This window comes from Sinohyriopsis cumingii, chromosome 9 (assembly GCF_028554795.1).
Source record: "Sinohyriopsis cumingii isolate HCF-2022 chromosome 9, ASM2855479v2, whole genome shotgun sequence".
Classification (NCBI taxonomy): domain Eukaryota; kingdom Metazoa; phylum Mollusca; class Bivalvia; order Unionida; family Unionidae; genus Sinohyriopsis; species Sinohyriopsis cumingii.
The window spans coordinates 51,422,815-51,438,347 of record NC_142969.1 but is presented as its reverse complement, the minus strand read 5'-3'; positions in this window follow the sequence as shown (position 1 = coordinate 51,438,347).

The following is a 15,533-nucleotide window of genomic DNA, read 5'->3' as shown; positions in this document are numbered from 1 at the left end:
TTTACACTTTTCCGAATTAAATTATTGATATTGCTTGCTTCTTCTTACAGACCGCCCATTTTATTTTCGGGGGCTGGGAATAGGCCTTTCTGTGCAGGATGAAAGGGACTTGGACGAGGAATGTTTTGAACGTAAATGTATATGGCCATATATAGAATGAAATGCCACTATTGGCTTGACCTGCAGAAAGAAACAAATTAAGTTATGTTCCTTAAAACAGTGGGATAAATAAAGAAAATAATCCTGAGGTACACTAAAACAATAAGGAATGGATAATCCATCCAGTTCAATAACTAAATGCAACTGAACAACTTTGAATGTATTCGTTCAAGTCAGTTCTCGCATCTTTCAATTACATAAAAGTTAAATTTGGGAATAAGACAAAGAGTGTGCATCGTTAAAACTGTATCACATTAACATAACTCTTGTGAATTATACGTTATATATTTTGCTTTCACGACTGTTAGTATTGCCATTAAATTCAGGGTCATTTAGACTTTGTTGCGTTTACGATAGTTTCACTGCAGCTAATAATATCACACTGAGCTAGCAATATGATGGATCAATATAACAATACCATGCACCTTGTCAGTGTTCTCATTATAGAATAATTAATGTACTTATGACATGATAATGGCTGTCTTACTTTATAATTTAATTTAATTAATCTGATCAACGCATGCACCAAAAAACGTGGCGACACCTGTTCAAAAGATACTTCAAAGGTATGGATTTATGAAACAAATGTATGGAACCAACATTGAAATAGGAACCAGGGGTTTCGGCCTAGATTACATTGTTTGACAGATACATCTTTGGGGCCTAGGAAATATTACCCAGCATATGTGTGATCGTCTTACAGTTTTGTTCTCTATTAATCATGTAGAACATGAAAAGGCCAATGTTCTTATTGGTTATATACGGAACTTACACTTTGGTATAATTCCAGGAGTCGTGTATGTGTCACGAACGCCTTGAGATCAAAGTCATTATCTAAAATTAGCTCCACAAATTCCACCTTATCCAGCAATATGGCAGCCGTCATACAGGATTCAAGGATGTCCTTCTGAAGGTGTACATTGTATATAAAAACATATAGTAAGCCTGTCTAAAATATGACTATAATGTTGTGAAACGTTGACGTAATTGTGACAGACATAACAACTCATTTCTAGAACTAAACAGCCAGACATATGCTGAATGGTCCATCGGATTTTATGTCAATAGATAAATCTGGGAATCTTTGGAAACAATTGTAATCATTATTGATCAATATGCAACTGATGAATCATTAACATACGCTTCTGCATGCATGCTTACAAAATGTTATCAATATATATATGTATGGTCGTACCTGATAATAAAGTTGATAAAAATTATCAACGTCGTATGATAACCGATTTGGATCAGGTCAAGTAAAATTAGATTGTATTGGATTTGGTAAACGTATGTTAATTCATGTTTCATAACAGCATTTGGATATCTATGATAAGAGTTTGTAATTATTTTTATATATGAGAGGAGACTTTTAATTCAGTTATTCGTAGGAATTAGAAAGTGCTCATTGATTTTGTAGATGTTAGCTCTACTTTGTGATTACTGAGGACTAATTTGTGTGTTGATAGGAGTTTTGACGTAGCTTTAACAATTTTTCAGTCACATCGCTACGACGTCTGCAGTGTGGCAGTTTATAGTGGTATCCAGCACTGGGGCATCATGCCCCAGACATATAGGATGATGTTCTACCCAGTCACATTATCCTGAAACCAGGCCGACCAGTCATAACACTATTCTCTTAGTGCTCTTGGTATGATTCGGCCGGTGATCGAACCCACAACCTTCCGCTTCCGAGACAGACGCTCTAACCACTGGTCCACCAGAGCGGTGAGGACTCATTTAAAGACATTGTGGATGATGCAATTGTTATACATATTGACAATCAAGAACGTTGGAACACATTCGGAACATTATATAAATTTTGACTGAAGATATGACATCCATCATTATTCGAGATTTAGTTAACAATAACATACTCGTCACATACATGTTCACTTTGTAGCTCAAACGAATACATTCCTTGCTGTCTTTACTCCAGCTTTGGTTTAACTTACTTATGGCACATAGTTTAAGCCGTAGAGTTGTAATAGCTGATAAACTTTCCACTGTGGCTTAGGAGAGTTACTCTAGGGCAAATGCCAAGTAGTGCATTGGAAACTATTAATGAAATGTGTGTATTGTGTTATTATGCAATATCAAGAGTTTCTCGTATGATCCGTCTTAGTGTACAAAGATAGATTCCGCTACATTCAAGGCTTATAAATACATCTTTATTATGTGCTACATTTTACTGTCGGAGTAACACGAACTAACCAAATATATAGATTTTGTTAAGGCCAATATTGTTGTGATTAACTGCACATTATGTTATAAGTATTCTCTATTATTAAATTCAATTTATTTAGTTATGAGTAATCCAGACTTAAATAGTGTGTTTCTTAGTGATACACTGTAATGTAAATCATTTTCATTTAGTCTTCACGTTCTGATAAAGTGAATCTTTCGCGTAAGCCTTCGTGAATGCTAACACCATTATATCTGTAAAATTAAAGATCTTCAAAGACAGTTCCGTTATTGTATTATATGTCTCGGAGAGGAGGCAATGCTACTTCAATTGTGGAAACATGACTGATATATGAAAACAGATATGAGGTTTGTATTCTTTTGAAGTTCATTATATCACTTTATATAAAACAATTGTATATGATACTTTCATAACGATTGTCCCCATATGATTTTAATTCTGCGAAAACGACACCCCCCCCAACAAAAAAAACAACACTCGATTTACATGTCTTCTGACGCCCTAACTTGTATGGACAAAACACCACATTCTACAAATTGGTAGTATATACATACGTATGTATTTATGAATGATATCAAATAGGGATACACACCAAATTGTCAGACAAATGCAGAAGTGTCAGGACATACCTGCCGTCTCGTATCTATTGAAATGTTCTTGGCAATATCAAACATGTTCCAGGCAAAAGCCAGTTTCAGCTGGTACATCGCATTAGTCATATTGTCCCACGAGTTGTTCTTGGTGGCTACAAATGCATGAGACTATCAACGAATATAAATACGAAGTAACACACAGTGCCTGCATACAAATGTAGTGTGGTTACTTGTAAAACATCCAGACTTGACATAATTCCTAAAGATGAAAATGACTTTAATAGTTCAGTCGTAATAAAAAACACGATTCCTAAAAAAACAAACACATATAGCCAGTGCCACGCTTATATAATCTGACTCAACCATTGAAAGAGAAACACAACACGCAAATACACAAATTTCTAAATTATCCAATGGGCAGCACTGCATGTCAATGGCGGTGATATTAAATACTTGTTATTGGTATCCACACTAATGTGAACTATATTATCAGTGATATTATGTAGCATGAATTGCTCGATAACTATATTAGTGTCAGGAGTTATTTATGCATTATATGGATCAATATATGTATATATTTATTGAGAGAGAGAGAGAGAGAGAACGTCTTCTTATTAAGCGATTTAAAGATTTCATTTTTGTAGTTAATGCAGCCTTTTACTGTTTCGGAATGCTCCTTTTTAGAGACAAAGACGTATGCCAGTAAGATGTTTTCAGAAATACCAGAATAAAAGTAAAACCGAACATTCTGTACTTAAGTACGTTACTTGATCAAAAACATCATGTAAGTTTATCAACAAATATGAAAATATCTTGACTAAAATGTTATTATTTAATAGCCTCGTCAATGATGCAGAAAACTAACCAAATTATAATTTATTTTACACGATGTTTTCATTTTCAATACATATTGCTTATAATTTGTCATGCATTAGGATACAGAACCATACAAGCATGCCAAAGCCAGAGATAGTTGCCTCGGAAAATACTCGCAGTTATCATTATTATTCTATAGAGTTCCTAGTTTATATGGCATTCAAAATGCCATACTTTATTATGCTGCCACAGCTAATCATTGAGTCAGACTTTTGCAGACCGTAGGTTCCGAGTGGCCGAGTGGTCTAAAACGCTCATCGTTACGTATCACTGCCGTCTCATCTCTGTCTGGGTGGGTTCGAGTCTCGGGCTGGGCCAATAAAGGTACGTGCGAAAACTTGCCAGTAGCTTCTCGTGGGTCGGTGGTTCTTTCCGGGGTTTTACCGGGTTCTTCCTCCACCAATCATAATGGCTGACACTTTATTTCACTCACGATAACATAGACATCAATGACACAAAGTTCGTTAATTCCTCAATGAAAACAACTTTCGAGTGTTTGATCAGTGAAAACAATAGCTTGCTAGGTTAAGTGAACCGTAGTAAAAATTAAGCGAAAACTACTTGTACACGAATGTTTTAATAACTTTAGACTAAAGAGGAGTCTCAATTGGAATCGCTTGATATAATTCATTAATCACTGAACCTGACTGATATAGGTTCACTGTGTCTTTCATCATATATCCTCCACACCCTATAAGCCACTGTTTCTACAATATTGCGTTAGTTGGATTCCACGATCAGTTTCCCCAAACTTGAATCGTTTTTGACACATATATATGGAGAACAATGTCGGGCCAAACTTTGGATCGATGTAATACCCTGATAAGCTCACACAATTTAATTTCTACGATTCTGTGATCTTAACCTAAATAACAGAAAACGCAAAACCATCAGATTTTTTTTCAAATTGAACAGACAAGTTATTTTCCTAGAATTCAAGATGAACATTTTTGACTATTTTACAGTATTGGAAATTAAATCCCGAATAGTCCTTAAAGTTCAAACGCAAGTCCAAATGCATGACGATCCTTTCGTATTTCAGTGGTAATATGCTAATGTGTCAGTGGCCTAGTGCAGTGCTAGGATCATTGTGATGTTTCACAATAATATAATCTTCAAAGTTGTTATCTGAAATTACTATAGCTCAAAAGTAATGTTTCAGTCCAAGAATAGTATTAAGCACTTTGTCCTCTCCGCGAACAATAATCTGAGCAAATAAATCTACCCAAACAAATGATTGAGCACAACAATAAGAATAATTATGCTTCGGATGTGAAGACAATAATTTGTATGGTTTGGATAAACATAATTATCAAACTTTACTTGACACAGGTCGGAATTACCATTTTCTGTAAATACTTTTCACGTAATGTTCCATTCTAGATGATCCTAAGGTCAGAATCAAGACAATATGTTAACTCAAATTCAAGTAAACATATTTACATTAATAATAAACTGAATATTTTGTTCACAAACATGGACCACATTTTAGCTGTATTGTCTATTGCTTACAACATTTTTCTACCCAGGTACATAATGACTTGATTTTTGACAACGCTATGTACAACATACAGATTTACATAATATACAGACATTCAGGAAAGCCGGCAAATAATACAAATTAAATACACACAGCAATGTATGGATGCAGGACATACTGGACATGTTTTTGTTCAGGAAGAATCCAAGGTAGTTTATATAAGAAAACACTATGATGATAATGAATCATGTGTTCTCTGAACGGTCTGTTTTATTTCAATGCACTAAATTGTTGAATCTTAAATGTAGCAGTCTGATAACATTTACCTTTCGATAACGCCTGAAGGACAGCAAGACCTATATCAAAATCACTTGAGTCCGAGTTCCACTCACATATATGAGTATATGTGGACTTGGAAATGTCTTCAGGACTGTAAACCAAAATAAATTTGGAGGCAAGTTAAATATTATAGATTTCTGCTATATTTAAATGTCCTGTAAAATAACAAATATAAATAAATAAACACATTAGTTGCATCCATCAGTTTCTTTACGATATTAAATATCCGAAACTAAACACACCTGATATAGTATTCCATTTAGCAACTAACAATATTCACCATTTAGTGAGTTTCGAACACCTAAACAATCATTAGAATGTACAAATAAAGAGGTTTATAATTTTTAAGTATTCCGAATTTTCATTCAAATGCCATTGACTCATACATATTTTTATATTGGTTATAAATCCCTGCAAAGTATAGAGACTCAAGTGCATTCATGACAGTTCTTTGTTTCAAAGGTTGGGTTTATAATAGCAAACAGAGTCATAATAATTTAATACAGAGAAGATTATAGCAGCTAAATTTCATGGCGTATTTGAGACATTTGGAGACACGTGAATGCCTTTTGACGCTTTATAATTATTCTTGTTAAATTTGTCAACTTCTCTTAAGCCATATTTGAAATGACGTGTTAAGAAATGTCTTATTTTTAGTAACGAACAGGGAATTTCCATGTTCGTTTCTATTAAGCCCAATGAGTTTCATTGGAAAATATTTTAGACTACTTTATATTTTTGCGATGGTCGCTTTATTTGATAACTTCCATGTAATTGATATCTGTATGTGATAACTTTAGCTGATTACTTTATTTGATAACTACCATATAGTTGTCAATTGACTTTAGGTCTAGATCACATAATCCAAAAAAGTCCTTAGCGTTCATGCACCATGCTATAGCAATTAATAATATGAACACAAATAATTCTGTCAAATTCAACTAAATTATATTAATTGAGTTTTCCTCTTCTTTGATTTGAGTTTGGTTACAGAGAAATGAATTTAAACCGATTTCTGCTTTTGCTGTGGGGTTGGGGTTTTGTTTGCAATAAAAGACAAAATTGGGGTTGTATACATGTTATATTTACACAGCTTAGAGGCTTTCCTGTTTTGGATTATTTCCTCAAAGTTGTTCAATAAATATTTAGTGCTATTTTAGTAGAAGCAATTTAAAACTTTTTTCATATTATTTAAAACACTGTGATGGACGGTACATTGGCATCATCTGAGTAGTAGAATTTAGCAATGACTTTCCAATAGTGGCAATTGTTTTTACATTATGGAGACAAGAGGCAAAAAAGATAGCCAAATTGTAATTTCCTCAGGATAAGTGCTATTCTTCAACTAACATATTTAAAAATCTTTTGTCATTGCAAAAAAATCACCTACATCTGTGACTCTCTCTTGGTACCATGTGCTTCCTTATCGGAGGCCTGAAAAGAATAATATTTAAAAAGTGATTTTTTAATATTGGAAGAACTATTTTATTGATTTGTTCGCTTGCCTATTTGACCTCCATGTCCATCTTCAACATTTGCATTTAAATAGCAGAATGTTCAGGTTGTTCAAGGAGATGTTAGATATTCTAAGAACCATACTTCAAGTCACATACCACTTATGTTCGATATGTTATTTTGTACATGAATGAATATATATATATATATATATATATATATATATATATATATATATATATATATATATATATATATATATATATATATATATATATATATATATATATATATATATATATATATATATACTTAGAGGAACAAGAGTAACAAAACATGATACAATACTATATATATAAAGAGACTTATAAATATACACCATCTGAAAGAAAAATCGCTGTACCTTGATTGTACAAATACGAATATTATTTCTTTATAAATACGAATAAATAAATTTAACTTAAAGGTGAGAGCATTTTTAATTAGTACCCTATGGAGATTCTAATCCATATCGACATGAGAGTATTCCTGCCACGCACGAATGCCTATAAATCTGACTTTCTTTGGATAATGGTATATGTGTTCATGGTCTAGATCTATATTGGTTTGTGCGTATATGCATGGTGATGGGTGCCATTTAACCGCAGTCGTGGGTTTGAGGGGTCCCGAGCGGCCATGTGGTCTAACGCGCTAAACGTTACGGATCACTGCCATCTCACCTCTTTATGCGTGGGTTTAGGTCTTGGGCTCAACCCAGGTGAATTTGTGAGGAGGCGTTCCGGTAGCTTGTGTCAGTGGTTCTTTCCGGGGTTTTCCCGGGTCCTTTCTCCACCATTAATACTTTCCGCTATGTTTAGCCTATCTTGTGCTGAAAAATGGCGTTTATCCCAGCAACAACAGCAAAATGTGTTCGAATATGCTTCTGATAATGTTAACAATTATGCTCTTCATTCTTGCATAGTAAATAGCATACATCCCTTTATTGTTTTGTGATTAGCATCGAAAGCTGCGACCAAACACTGTTTATCTTAAAAGGTTGATATGAAAGCGGATGTTGAGGTTTGGAATTGCATGCAGTGGATGCTATATAAGATTCTCTGCCCGAAATCAATCATGGGACACTGAACTTACTGTTGTCCTCTCAATACATTCTGCACAAGTAGTTTCTAAATTGGGAGGACAATATGTTTCTATAATGGGGCGAATTTCTTTGGAATATGTAAAACATTGAGTGTAGATATGCCAGATGTTCAAAAATAGTATCGGTTCTAAATCACTGGGCCTGAAAATATATAAAAATAAGACTGACTTATGAAATAGTTGCTTTTCCTTCTTTCATTGATAAAAAATGTTAACTAATTTTGTCTCTCAAAACGACATTATGAGAAAATATATTACAATCAAAAACTGATGTTAAACGTTTACAAGATGGAATATGACATAGTTTTCTTTTCCAGAAATCTGCCGTAGACTTCCATGGAGATTACATTTATTTGTGATCAGTTTCCAAAAAGCATAGCATTTTCACTAATTCTTTCCATTTATATATCGCCATTTCTGGAATGAACATTGCCTTTTATTTGCAAACATTCACCTGATACTAATGTATATGATACAATATTAAAACCTTTGTGTTAAACAACATTTGAGCATATGTTAAAAACACAAGTAAAACAAAGATACACAAGACTTATTAGTTTGGAAAATCACCCAAGTCATCAAGGGGTGCGTAGGTAAATGGAAAGAGGGGATTACTCTACGTCCACTTTGCTTTCTACTCAATCGGTTGAGACCTCGGCAAGGAGACAAACGGGTAAACGATGATAATTTACTTGCAGGAAAGATTTCATAGTCACTTGCGTTTGCTATAACAAAATATTTCTACTTCGAACATGTGCAAGGAAATTGAATAATATATGTATATTTGGATAACTCGTGTCACATGACGAACATCTTTTGGTTTATTGTTATTTCGGAATGATACAGCCATTCTGCCCAAATAAATAATCCGAAAAATACAAGTGATATATTCATAGAATAATTTTGTAAGTAAAACCCATCACCGCAATGAACATCACTAGTATTCTTCTTAGTAAAGAGTGTACAGAAAAAAAATCAACATAAGCCTTAGTCCAAGGTCTTATTCCAAGGTCACATGAAAACTAGAGACCACAGTATGTAATATAGAGTTACACTTGTTTGTCTTAATACCTTCACGATGATGACTGGCATCTTGTTATTTAGAACATCGTGCACTGCTCCCGAGATGTCCTGATCCCAATGAAGAACTAGAAGAACAAAAGGCACACGTGTGTCACCTGAAATATACATTAAGTACTATAAACAACAATGCTGAAACATCTTCTGAACTTGGCAAATACATTTTCATTTCAATACATACTTTGATCATGTTTTTGTATTTTACCCAAATAAAAGAATATCAGATGAAAGAAAGACCTAACATAGTACATGCTATTGTCAGATTATAATTCTATTTTGGTAAAGTCTCCTTAGTTTTACCCTTTAAACACACACACACACACAGATATATATAAAAAAATATATATATATATATATATATATATATATATATATATATATATATATATATATATATATATATATATATATATATATATATATATATATATATATATATATATATATATATATATATATATATATATATATATATATATATATATATATATATATATATATATATATATATATATATATATATATATATATATATATATATATATATATATATATATATATATATATATATATATATATATATATATATATATATATTGCAACATTAAAAACACCAATACTAATATAGTTATTAGACCCTGGAAAGAAAACAGCATCCATGTGCATATGACTATGTTATAGGGGACATTCATAATACGTTTAAGTTATTCTCCTTAAGATAAATGCGCATGAGACATTCCTTGACTGTATATATATGGCAATTATATTGCCCACATTTACTATGATTAAGGTATTCTCCATGTGATTATACATATACAAAGGACAAAATGTTGAAAGCACAAAAAATGTCCAGGAAATATTTGCATTAGATCTTTCCCTTCCTTAGCTTGGTTATGCTCCTTTATCAATGGTTTTCACTTATTCAGCTGTAAAACGCCACACGAATACATGTTATTGCCTACGCACTGTGTCTATCTTACAGGTGTATAAGACTATTGACAATATATAATGACTTGAGGCAAGACGAATTCACTTAAGACTGAAAACGCAGGTTACAGTACTTCATTTTGTAAAATGGTTACTCTCTCTCTCTCTCATAATGCCAGACACCAACGTACGTGTGCGCAGTGAAATATCCAAGATATTGAATGCAATTTGAATGATGGTATAGTGGAAACACTTCCGATAATATGCATTCAGCTATCAGTTACCATGAATGTAATTGAATAATTATTCAAGATCTTAATTCTAAAGCAAAAATTAAAAACGTCATTACAGCATAAAAATAGGAAAATGTTAATTGATTTGGATATGACATAGTCTCTCACAATGAGATTCATCCACGTTTTAAAAAAAATCATGTTTGTAAGTATCAAATGCCTTAGCTTGTATCAAATGCCTTAACTAGTGCGATCATAATAATATACAATATTTCAAGAAAGCTATAAGAAGGCATATTGAATATGAGATCGGCTGCATTTCAGTTAAGACCAACTCAATAACAGTTAGTGTTTCCGTACAGACAAAGATTAATTTGACCGTCCACTTATAAGGGGCAGTGATAACACGAAACTAATAATGGCGGTTGTGTCGTCATATTAAATATTTGCTCCACACTATTGTAATTCATCTTCAAGAAGACAGCAAGAAGGTCTTCTCATGGAATGTCTATCGAAGCTGACATTCACGAGGAGTAGCGACATTAAAACATTTGAAGATAGTTGCCGTATCGATCTTATTGTGTATCTTATCTGTACCAGATTCAGTTAAAACCAAATACGCTTTGCTGATACTGCTATAAGCATTCCTTCTGACTAATATAGATCACTTGATAGTCTAAATTACTGCAGAGACGACCATATTGGGGTGCTAACGTAAGATAAGTTCATATGATGAATATGTGTAAATTTCATGGCAATCCTTAAAATAGGTTAGGAGGGAAAAGCGATAATATTCTTGTTCAAAAGATGGACGGAAGACTGACAACCAAAGACAGATCATCCAGTACGTTTTTCGTGATGGAGCTAAATATCACAGAAAAGTCCGAGAGGTTCGCAAATAGTACAGCTTGAAATTAAATATTTTCGCTCTATATTTGTTTAGTTATATATTAAAAAACAAAGGTCCATTCAAGTGACTATTTCTCTACTGATCAGACGAAATCTCCTAGAAACTCACGATGTGATCAGATTGTACTGTTGGGTGATTAAACCAATCCTAAGACTCTACAGCATAACAACGTTTTTCAAATTAGCTACTGTGGTAGACATATTGGATGCCCTATTAGACATATTCGCATCTAGGATTAAGTGAGTTTAATTAGAAGTTCCGTCAGTATAGCAAAGTATGATGTCTGAGGCAGTCGTTCTGACATCTGTATTGGATATATAATTGGCACTATTTGTATTCAAGATTAACTAGTTATCATGAGGTTTTCGTGAAAACCATATATTGATTCAGCCATATACGTTGCCGGAGTGATTAAAATAATATTTGTTATGAAGGCCATATTGTGAACATATTTTCCAATATTTTAATTTGGGACGCCCTAACATAACCTTCTGCCGAAAATGACTTTCTTTAAATCGTGATTATCAATTTTAAAATTGTATTATGGCCACCATGGTGGCCATGATGGAAGTTAGATCAGCACCAGTTTCATTTAGAACCTGAAGACATTGCAAGAAGACAAGTTGATATAACTTTCAGCTTCGAACAAATAACAACAAAATGATTTTAACATGCCTGCAATGGCGACCGTATTGAATAGGATACGTGCATCATTTAAATGTATGTTTGTTGTTTTGTATGTATCTTGATTAAAGCAATTGTGACGCACATGATAAGATGCACATGACAGCCAGCATATCAGAAGAAATAACCGTGGAACACCCCACCGACGAAAAAACTATTTACAAGATTTCTCACTTCCATGTGTTGGCCGATCCTTAACTCAAACTAAAGAGGATAGGGGAAGTTGTTAGTGACCAGCGCATTAGAGCATTCTACCAGCAGGGGCAACACACGTTTAGTAATACGTAGATATTACACAAAGTATGTTGGTGGAAACTACGTCAACATATCTTTCTGTTCAGGACGTGTTGCGATAGCAATCGTCACACTGGATATCAGATACGCACTACCTTCATGTAAAACCAGTTAGATACATTACGATGTCTTCTGATAAAACTCCATATCAATCCGACTTTCTGACCAGGAGCATTGATGATAAAAACACGTGAGATCGGTATTAATTTCATTTAGGATCATGCTATAATTGTATGTTCATGTGTAATGGCGCTACCTAATAACCTGCGATTAACATAACAGAATTTTTAGAATATTGGGTGTCAGGCATGAACCAATCTTAGCCAAGATCCAACTGATATCACAATAAATATTTTAGTGAAAATCAAATGTCAATATGATTTTCCATTCCGAAGAAGGAGTCGCCATAATATGTTTAAAATTTGGGGCTCGTAACATATTTCTTAGCGGTATTATTATCGTTTAGGGCAACCTAGATTATGCGATGGATTTCACTTGGATTAAAATTAGCCTAAATATAGATGATGCCTAATATACTGACAACAAAGTCTGGCAGTGTTGGGAAAATATATTATCAGATATAACTGAGGAAAAATAAATCAGACATTGTAACATAAAACCGGGTTTGTAAGATTCAATATTACCAGTATCACCTTTGACGTTAGTTACTTCACCTTTGATGTTAGTTATTTCGCTTTCTAGCTCTTGCCGGAATTTCGTCTTATTGGGCGATATGTCTTCGATTCCACCATCCACCAAGATGAAGTGGCTGTGATGTGGGTCCAGCGAATTCCAGAATCCCTTTATATGATACACATAAATTAATAATGCGATGACGTAATTGATGCACAGAGACTGATGTATATATTAAACTCCAAGCATATAACCTTGTAATACACCAGCAGACTAAACCTATGAACCAGTCAATTAAATGAGTAGTTTTAACTTGTTCTTGTGGATATCATTGTTTGCTGATACACATGTTTTCGTACCTTTGTTCATTGACAGCATCAAAATAAATATATTCATATATTTTTTATGATCGGTTTATACCGCTAATTAATATTGTAACAAAGACAATAGTTTAATTACAGTATTTAATTGATGTACTTTTGATGCACTTTAAGATAAGAAACAATCATGGCGTGCATATAATGTATTTACAATTGTGCTTACTGTCAGGGAATTCCGGGAATAAAACTTCAGGTTAAGCAGCAACAAAAATGATACTCGCGTACTTTTGAAACTTTAAATATTTGTTGAAAAACATAGTTATCGCTTTTTGAAGATAAGTAGTGGTCTTATATCTGATATTCAATTGATATTGGTTCAAACATTACAGCAATTTAAACATTATGTCTTAAAACTATCTTTATTTTCATATACTCTTTCCAGTGACAGTATTCAATATATATATATTTATTTATTTATTTATATATAGAGGCGAGTTATATATGTATACTGTTTAATGTTTCCAATCTGTGTAAATGGAACAAAATGATCATCTGCTCCCAGTGTCCAGTAATTAGAAGTCGGGAAATTTGTTCCTAATATGAATTATGAGAGTTCAGCTATGTTTCACTTTTCTTTGTGAAAAATATCTTGCCCGGATAATACAAGGTTGTAAATTTTAACTTCTATGTTCAATCAGATCTTTCATGCAAGTCTTGTTTGCTCTTGGGTTTGGCAGAACTTAATGTAATTAAGAAAATAATAATGGGTAAACATTTTAGTCTTGACATTATATGGAACAGTAAATACTGAAAAAATTACAGCTGGGCAATGAATAATATATACATTATAGATTTGTGCCTTAAATTTGATTAGGGACAGAAATCTACCCACCTCAGCATGCACACATTATAAATTTAAATCAGTGATATTTTTGCCGGAATCGCGAAAACCTACTTGGTATGGAGTTGGACTTAGAAAGCAAGGGTCGCGTTTTCGATACCCACTCAGGCCAGTCCGGGTACGATGGGACTGTCAATAAGACAAGGACACTTTGCATCTAATATGGTTTTTCCGTGAAACCAGCAATACTCATCATCAATCACCCACTACAAAACTCTGATTAAGGAAATGTCAGGGAAACAATTGTGATTACATGTTTTGAAAACAAAATGCCTGAATAGACTGATAATGCACAATATTGCTGATGGTTACCCATGTTAAATAACTTGCTAATGAAAAAAAGCACAAAACAAACTTTTCAATGGCAATTTATATAGCACATTCAAGCTAACACTTATATTCGAATTTAAGTAGATGAAAAAGACTGACTTTAAGTGGATAAATAATCATCCAAAAAGAAGCTAGCTCAGCTCATTTATATGTACACATCGCACCTATTATTCACACTAGTACCTTAATAATGTAGGTTTAAATTACAAATTGAAACGAATCTGTCAACAATACAGTCTGTACTTATTATCTATCAGATTTATGACTAAAATATTCATATATATATATATATATATATATATATATATATATATATATATATATATATATATATATATATATATATATATATATATATATGTGTGTGTGTGTATATATATATGCACACCTTAGCGTTCATGCACCATGCTATAGCAATTAATAATATGAACACAAATCCGAAGCTTACAAGCTTAACATAAAAAGCATATACCGACATAATATATTACAGAAGAATTTTCCGACCAAGATATTTTGCGAGGGGTTTTAATTAATGAAAATAATCTAGTAACTAATGTGACAGTCTGTTTTTCTATATTCGACACATTGTACCAACGAACACATCAAAACTTTTTCTTGTTGATAAAGAAAAAATAGAACAAAAGCAATTCTAAATTTAGGCAAGGATTTTCAAGGCTGGATAAATCTCTTCTATAAAAGTATTAAATTGTGTGTCACTTTAAATTCACATGGTTTGATATCAAGAGAGGATGCAGTCAAGATGAACCCCTTCTCTATACATTTTTCTTGTAATAGATATATCTTAGGATCCATTTAGCAAATTAACAGTATTTTGTCATTTTAATTATGTTTGATTCGTAACTATTTAATATTTGAAGCTGAGCGTTATGGATTACCATTATTACTATCATAATTCACATATCTTAAATATCTAACTCGTAAACATGTATTTAATTACTAGTAGTGTTATACATAG